Below are 9456 nucleotides of genomic sequence, written 5' to 3'. Positions count from 1 at the left end.
CTTGGTGAGAATGTCTCCTTGAAAGCTTGGTGAAAAATGCAAAGACTTGGCCGATTCTTCACCACTTCTTCTCTTCTAGATAATACTTTGTGAGAAATGCATTACTTGGCCGATTCTTCACCACTCCTTCTCTTCTAGATAGTACTTGGTGAGAAATGCATTACTTGGTTAAATAATGACCACTTCTTATCCTTTGTCTCACACTCCTTTTGCATGCATTTTGATTGGCCAATTTTGTAAAACATAATGATTATGTTTTTTTCACTTTTTGCATGAATTTTGATTGGTCAATTAAGGAGACATAAGTTCCTTAATCCTTTGACTCTTATCTGCTCGGCTAGCGACATCGCGGTGCAGTCGATGGTTCGTGTCGCGGCACGGTCACGGACAACTCTACGGTACGTCTCGGGTCTGCGGTACGCCTCGGACAACTCTGTCCTGCGGTACATGGTACGTCCGCGGTACTGTACATGGTATGGTACATGGTACGGTACATTGTACGGTACATTGTACGGCACATGGTACATGGTACGGTACATGGCCATCTCTCGGTCCGTCAACATTTTCTCGGGCATTTCTTCAGCAATTCTTCTACCTTTCTTCGTTGTCTTCTTTCCTCATCATTTCCGGGTCCTTTGGCCAGAGGTTTTTAATTTGAAATTTACCCCGTGGTGAGGGTCTTACATTCTCCCGTCCCCCTTATTAGAATTCTACCCGAATTCTATAATGATCAGATTGCCCTGCTTCGTCTTCTTCCATAAAGAGTTGCAGATACTTGGCTCGAATCCTATCCTCATCTTCCCATGTAGTGACCTTGCGTTTCTGCTTTCCCCAGAATACGTGAATTTGAGGAATACTCGTGTTCTTCAGCTTCTGCGTACTTCATTCTCCAATCCCAAATGGTCCTTCTGGGTATGTGATATTGGTCTTCAACTCCTCAATAGGCTCGGGTACAATCATGTTAGTATCAGGTCCATGCTTCCGTAGTTGTGAAACATGGAAGACTTTATGCAGTCGCATAACTTCTGGCATAGATAGCTGGTAGGCTAATTCACCAACTCGCTTTTCAATCAGGTATGGTCCTATGAACCTTACCGCGAGCTTTCCAACTTTACCAAACCTGTACTTCCCTTTCTGAGGTGCAACTTTCAAATACACCATATCTCCAACTTCAAACTCCACTTCTCGCTTGTTCCGATCTGCATACTTCTTTTGGCGGTCTTGAGCCTTCTTCATACTTTCTCGGATAAACTTGATCTTCTCCGTCGTCTCATCGATCAGCTTGTAGTTGAAACTCGTCCTTTCTCCAACTTCTGTCCGACATAATGGCGTTCGACAAGGTCTTTTGTACATTGCTTCGAACGGTGACATACCGATGCTCGAATGATAACTGTTGTTATACGCAAATTCAACCAACGGTAGATTTTCTTCCCAATCCGTAGACCATTCCAATGCACATAGTCTGTCTTCTATGGTTCGGATAGTCCTTTTTGTCTGCCCATCGGTCTCCGGGTGGAATGAGGTGCTCATATGAACATCCTTTCCTAGCGCCCTCTGCAAATCCTTCCAAAATATTGATGCGAATTTTGGATCATAGTCAGAGACGATGTTGGCAGGCACTCCATGTAGCTTCAAGATCTCGTCAATATACTTCTCCGCTAAAATTGGCGCTTGATCTGTACTCTTCACCAAAACTAAGTGGGCGACTTTTGTTAAACGATCGACCACTACCCATACTGCATCGTTGATTCTTCCTTGTCTTGTTGGTAGTCCGGTGATGAAAACCATCGAGATAGACTCCCACTTCCATGTTGGTATGGGAAAGTTACGAAGTAATCCTGCTGGTACTCGGTGCTCCACCTTGATGCATTGACATGCATCACACTGGTTTACCCAATTTGCTACGGATCGCTTCAATCCGGGCCAATGGTAATACCTACGCACATCTTTGTACATCTTTGTGCTTCCTGGGTGAATACTCAATGCTGAGCTAGGGGCTGCTTTGAGGATCTCCTGTCGCAGTCCAATCCGGTCAGGTACGGTGATTCTCCCATTAAGAAGTAAAGTGCCGTCATCTGCTAAGTGATAACCACTAGCATTCGGTCCGTCTAAACTTCTCAATTCTTCAACTATCTTCTTCAGGTGCTCGTCCTTGGACTGCTCTTCGTGGATTCGTTGAACTAGACTTGCTTGAGTAACGGCTTGTATACCCAACAGCTCACTAGATTCTCCTTTAAAGGCTAATAGCCTTACCTTCTTCAGCTCGTTGGATAGGGACTCCACATCTCGTTCGACATCAACTTCTACCTTCTGGCGACTTAGTGTATCTGCCACTACATTTGCTTTGCATGGGTGGTACTGGATCTTCAAGTCGTAATCGGCAATGAACTCCATCCATCTTCGCTGGCGTAAATTGAGGTCTGGTTGCGTGAACAAGTATTTAAGACTTTGGTGATCTGTAAATACCTGAACCGCTTCTCCATATAGGTATGATATCCATATCCTTAGCGCAAACACCACGGCTGCCATCTCTAGGTCATGTGTGGGGTAATTCTCTTCATGCTTCCGTAATTACCTTGAGGCATAGGCAATTACCTTGTCTCCTTGCATCAAAACACATCCTACTCCAACTCTTGATGCATCAGTGTACACGGTATAAGGCTGATTTAGCTCTGGCAACGCTAAGATAGGTGCCGTAGTGAGTTCTTCCTTCAACTTCTTAAAAGCTTCTTCCACTTCTTCACTCCAAATGAATGGTACTCCTTTTCCGGTGAGTCGTGTCAAGGGCTTAGCGATAGACAAAAAACCTTTTACAAATTTTTGGTAATAGCCTGCGTGGCCTAAGAAACTTCGGACCATCTATCACGGACGTTGGCCTTAGCCAATCCTGGATCGCGGCAATCTTCTCTGGGTCGGCGGACACTCCTTGTTCTAAGACTCGTTGTCCTAGGAACCCAATCTCCCTTTGCCAAAATCTGCACTTGCTGAACTTGGCGAACAGCTTCTTCTCCCTTAGTTGTTCTAACACCTTCCTCAAATGTTCCCATGTTCTTCAGCACTCCGTGAGTATATAAGGATGTCATCAATGAATATTATCACGAATTGATCCAAATAGTCATGAAAAACTTCATTCATGAGTCGCATGAACGCTTCTGGCGCGTTCGTAAGTCCAAATGACATCACTACGAACTCGTACTGGCCATATCTTCTTCGAAAGGCTGTCTTCATCACATCTGGCTCTGAGATCGAAATTTGGTGGTAGCCAGAGGCTAAATCAATCTTCGAAAACCAGCTTGCTCCTCTGAGTTGATCTAACAGCTCGTCAATCCGTGGCTACGGATATTTGTCCTTGATGGTGATGTTATTGATTCCTCGGTAATCAATACATAAGCGCATGCTCCCGTCCTTCTTCTTGACAAACAGTACTGGGGCTCCCCATGGCGATGAACTTGGTCGAATGAATTCTTTTTCTAGCAAGTCCTCTAGCTGAGTCTTGAGTTCAGCTAACTAGGCTGGTGCCATGCGATACGACGACTTAGCAATCGGGGTAGCTCCTGGCTCTAGGTTTATGGTAAAAGGATAGCTTCTTGGTGGAGGCAATCCTTCTAACGGCCTGAATACATCTTCAAAGTCCTTGACTACTGTGATGTCCTCAACTTCTAGGTCTTCTTTTTTATCTCCTCCCATGGCGGTAAGAGTGACTAAGTAAACACTCCCTTCTTCGAAAGAATTTCCAATTCTTAATGCTGATGCGAAATATGCCTTTGAGCTTGGGCAAATTCCATAGAAAACTAGAGGTGTCCTTCCTCTATTTTCCATTATGACTTGGCTCCTGCTGCAGTCTATATGGGCTTGGTGTTCCGATAACTAATCCTCTCCGAGTATAACGTCAAATCTCTCCATCGGCATTACAAGCAGATTCCATGGTAGATTTGTATCTTGCAAGACTATCGACGCTTCCTTGATCCTCCTTCTGGTCTTGAGGGGCGGTTGATTACTAGCGGTGTATACATTGATATTCACTTCCTCCTCCTCACACAACTCTCCAAACTTTTCAGCCACTTCGGGAGTCACAAAACTATTGGACGCTCCCGAATCGAACAATACATGAGTGGGGTTACCACCAACTAGTAATGTTCCTAATGCATAACAAATATACAAAAATGCAATGCAAAAACTAAACATGCAATCACACAAACACACAATCAATCACAAGAGAGTTAGAACCCAATCAAACCTGTTATCATACCTTTCGCAGGTGCTGGAGGTTTGGGTGGCTCTAATCCTAAGGCATAAACATTAGTTGGGGTCGCTTGTTTCTTTGCTGGGGGTTCCTTCACTTGATGCACTAGCTGAGCACGGTTCACAGTTTGGGCGTTCAGTTTGGTCGGCTTCAATGGACATGAGGTCGCATAGTGTCCCATTTCTCTACAGTAGAAACATGTGATCAACGCAAGATTGGGACTCTTGGCTTCAGAAAGTGTCGGACAAGCTCGGGCAAAGTGTCCGAGTTGACCACATGTAAAACATCCTCTCAGATCAAATTTGGTCGTTGTACGTCCTCCTTGGTTGGCAATCATGTTGACCTTACCACGGTTCGCACCTTTGTTCCGTCCAGCTACTTTGTTAACCTTTCGGAAATTCACTACCTTGCTCTGCTGCACAGGTTCTTTCTTCTTCTCTTGGGCCATGACTTCTTTCTCCAGCTCAATTCCTTCCTCTACATTCACTGCTCGCTCTTCTACTTCAGCAACATTCTTGTATGTCACAGCATGCAATCTTCCTTTTACTTCTGGTCGTAGTCCGTAAAGAAATCTACGGGCCATAGCTTCTTCGTCGTCATTTCCATTGTACAAATATCTCCGAAGTCGAGTGAAGATTTGTCCATAAGCTCGAACACTCATATCTCCCTGTTCCAGACGCAGGAACTGATTCTCTAATCGATCGCGGGACTCTGGTGGAAAATACTTCTGCTCGAACTCTCTCCTGAAAATCTCCCAAGTTATCGGCATGTAGTGGTAACGAGGGACTACACTGTCCCACCATGCGCGTGCATCTTCCTCCAAAAAATTGATTGCAATCTTCTTCTTGTATTCCTCCGGGCATCTTGATGTCTCGAAATTCATCTCCAATTCTCTTATCCATTTGTCTGCTAACACCGTGTTCTGCTCTCCCTTGAACTTGCAGACTCCTAAGTTCCTCATCATTATCACCAGGTTCAAAACGTTAGACGATGTAGTATCGTCCTGCTGCCTCCTTTGGTTCTACTGTTGTTGCTGCTGGATCATGTGGTTTAAGAGATCTTTTATCATCTTTAGCGTTTGCTGGGTCTCGGGTACCCTCTGCTCGTTTGGGTTCTCCTCACGTCCTTGGTCTCCTCTTGGCATGTTTGGATTCGGGTTGGTAGCAAACTGTCCAATCAGCGAATACTCTCTATTTGGCGGGTACATGTACTCTGGTGTGTTGTACCGCGTAGAATTTGCAGGTGAGTACCTCGGCGTCTCACCGGGCACATCCCATTCAGGCATATACATATTTGGCTCGTAAATGCCTGGAAACGATTCCTCTCCTTGCTCATCTCCAAAATGCAGACCCCATTCCTCCGGACCAAACTGTTGACTTGAACCCCTCTCTGGATCCGGCGTGAAGTTCATCGATCTAGACCTTTCAGATCCTTGGCCAGACATCTGCATCCATCATCGATAATAAGGGTTACATAATCCCATCCCATCTAATACTGAAGTGGTGAACAAACCGGATTATCCTAAGTGTCTATTTGAGATCATTTTGACTCGATAAAACGTTTGAAAATACGAGTCCTACTAGCATCATGGCCATGCTCTGATACCACCGTTGTAACGTCCCTGAACCGTCCTATGGCCGGATAGGCCACGGGCCGCCCCGGGACGCCACTTTGAAAATGCCCACCGACGACCCGGCCGAGGTTCAAGAACGAATCAGGACCCTTAGCCAGTCCATCAGCGGGGTTTTCACCCGACTGGGACATCATTCAGGTTTTGCAACCCTTGGGACATCCCAAGCGTTGAGCCGACTTGTACAAAGTCTATATCAGTTATTACTCTTACGAATATAAAATCCGATTGTATTAATATATAAAGAGTTTATTACAAAATAAGTACCAAAAAGATTATAAGGTTCGAAGATCAGGCCTAGTGCCAAAGGTTCGGTTACATAATAAAACATACTTGATTTTACAAACAGACACACAAAATCTACTCCGGGGTCCTATCGTTCACCACGCCCTCTAATCCCCTCTAAGGTTACTTGCAAGACAAATTTTTATCATAAGTAATCTAATATTACTTAGTGAGTCGCAGGGTTCCTGCAGAAAATAAATCCCCAACCCCAAATCCCCAAAACAACAATTAAGCAAGCAAGCAATCAAACAAGCAATCAAACAATCAAACATGCAAGCAAGCAAACAATCAAACAATCAGAGATAGCATGCAGAATATAATGAGCTAGTTAAGCAAATATATCTAGCAAGTAATCAATCAACTACGAAACAATAAAACTTGAATAAAAGCTAAAAAGTTTTTAACAAGTTTTAATTTATGGGCCCGGTATGCTTCCTCTCGTCAACACCTCCGCATTGCAACCACAAAGGCATGCAAGCTACACCGTCGTGTAGACAGCTTCGGCCAGGGTAGCAAGCCCAGTAACCTCCGAGCTCTTCATACCAACCCTACAACTCAACGCACATGGGTTACATGACGCGGTTGCATGCTGGTACGGAAATAGTCTGAGGACAGCGATACCCCAGTCTTACTACGCTAGCTGGAATTTCTCGCGGACTAAACGCCTTAAGACTTTAACCGATTGATACTTGAGTTTTTATGGGTTTTAAGCTCATAATTTTACAAGTATCTTAACCAAGTTACTACCTCCAATACTAGAACATTTCGAACTAGCAACGAGAGTAACCTCACAGCACATGCATTTAACCAAGAAAAATCACAAAGATAAATTCAAGAAAAATGCAACTATATGCTCAATGCAAACCATTTACTAGACGGAAGTCTTTAGACTCCATCTAGTTCGGTGAATGTGCCTGGACTCATAGAATACCGGCGAACTCTTGGTGGAGTGAACGGATTCTCTTGGTGACGTCTCTCCCTTGGCGGCACTTCGGATCTTCCTTGTTGCAATCGAGTTGCTTCTCGATGCAACAGTCTTGGCAGCAGTCGATAGTCTTGTCTTGCTCTTCTCCTTCTTTCACACTCTTCTTCTTCACGCCTTCTTCCTTCTCAACCCTCTCTCTTTTCTTTCTTTTCTTTCTTTTCTCTCCTTCTTCTTTACTCAGCTTGTTTTTGCGAAAATAAAGAGAAGTGAGGTTCCTTTTATAGAGAGTTTGGGCGGAGAAATGAGCCAATGCATGGCAAGCTTCAAAACTTGGTGAGAAAGTCTCCTTGAAAGCTTGATGAAAAATGCAAAGACTTGGCCGATTCTTTACCACTTCTTCTCTTCTAGATAATACTTGGTGAGAAATGCATTACTTGGTTAAATAATGACCACTTCTTCTCCTTTGTCTCACACTCCTTTTGCATGCATTTTGATTGACCAATTTTGTGAAAACATAATGATTATGTTTCTTCACTTTTTGCATGAATTTTGATTGGTCGATTAAGGAGACATAAGTTCCTTAATCCTTTGACTCTTATCTGCTCGGCTAGCGACATCGCGGTGCAGTCGACGGTTCGTGTCACGGCACGGTCATTGTAGTGACCCTCACTAAGGGCAGAAGTCCCAAAATAAAAGTTCGAAAAAATGGTCCTGATAAGACTTTGAGGAAGAGGAAGAAAAAACAAAGAAGAAAGGCCGAGGAAAAATACGCTAGTTGGAGAATGGCCAAGCCAAGACCGAAGTGGCTGGATGTACGATCGATACCTTAAGATTGATCGGGAGTTGGCGGTTTATGTGGAAAACGGCGTACGCGGGAGAGACGGTCAAGTACCAAGAAGGACGGTACGGTCTGAGAAGTGCCGGAAGGGACCGGAAGGACCGAAGGGAGAAAGGACCGCGAGTTGTCCGAGAAAATATTGAGGGAGTCCAGAGGAACCGAACCCTGTCCGGACCAAGACCAGCCCATGGCCGAGAGATGTCCGAACAATGTCGTACGTACTGGACGGTAGGACAGTGCGGTTTTTGCTGAAGAACGAACGGTTAGTGGCAGCATAATCATTATGTCTCTATGATTTGGACCAATCGAATTTCATGCAAGGGCGAGTGTAATACACGCGCCACATGCAAGTTCATGCTTGCCAAGTGGCTGGTGATTGGTTTACACGCGCCACATGCAAGCTCATGTATGCCATTTGTCAAAACGCACTAAGGGAAGAGAGGGGGAATGCTCGACCTATATATATGCCCCTTGAGACCATTTTTCTCATTCTCTAAAACCCTAAACACTCAAAGTTTCGATTTTTCTCTCAAATCCAAGTGAAGAGAGAGTGGTTCGAGAGGGTGAAGTTGTTGAGACGAGGGGGGAGACGCTGCTTGCAGAGGGAGAGAGAGCTGAGGAAGAAGCGCTGTGAAGACGCTGTTGGCCGCAAGGAGGGAGTTGTCTGATCCGCGGTGCAGTGAAGTCCGACAATCATCCGCGGCATCAGAGTGAGTTCTACGGTAATTGTCTGTGGGGTGATGCATTGATCTTTAGATCTTTGCACATACTCCTTTTCGTGTTGCATTTAGACTAGATTCATGTTAGAATCAGTTTATATTGATGCATGCGAAATATGGTAGGATTCATGCTAAATTCATGTTTAAATGCACATAGAGTTTGAGCTAGGAATCACCATGCGAAAATGAACTTGGATGCATTTTAAAGTAAGTTGGACTTGCTTAAAATTTGGACAAAAGGGTTTGCATGCATGGTTGAACTTGAAAGATTTTACTTGCAATATTTATTGCTTAAAATCGGTTGCACGCAAGAATTAAATGGGTGAAGTTTATTTTGCAATTTTATTGCATAAAAATGTATGAGGTTGGCTTGCAGGCATAAATGGACTTAAAGGATTTAATTGGTCAAATCGCTTAAAAATTGGCTAGCATGCATAATTGAACTTGTTGCATTAAATTGCTTAAGTTGCTTAAAGTGGTTGCATGCTTGTAGGACAATCTAAGTTGCATGAATTGTCATTCTTGTTGCTTGATGATTGTTGCATGTTCTCTTGCTTGATTTTCTTGCTTGTGATGCTTGATCTTCTTGCTTGATTTATTCTGTGTATTTAAGCTAAGTCTCTCGAATTTGTTTCTTGAGTCCTAGCTAGAATAGTGTAGTCGATCTTCTGTTCCAAATGCGGTTTGTCTCACGAGAGTTCCCGATGACCACTCGCGCGGGACAATTTCACGGCTAGCTAGCTACTAGCGTGACCGCTACATGACGATGTAGCATTTGTGTGGGCTCATGCTGGTTACCTTTGTGGTTTCGGCATG

Source organism: Camelina sativa, unplaced genomic scaffold (assembly GCF_000633955.1).
Source record: "Camelina sativa cultivar DH55 unplaced genomic scaffold, Cs unpScaffold00544, whole genome shotgun sequence".
Lineage (NCBI taxonomy): Eukaryota > Viridiplantae > Streptophyta > Magnoliopsida > Brassicales > Brassicaceae > Camelina > Camelina sativa.
The sequence above is the reverse complement of the archived record's forward strand: the minus strand, read 5'-3'. Positions refer to the sequence as shown.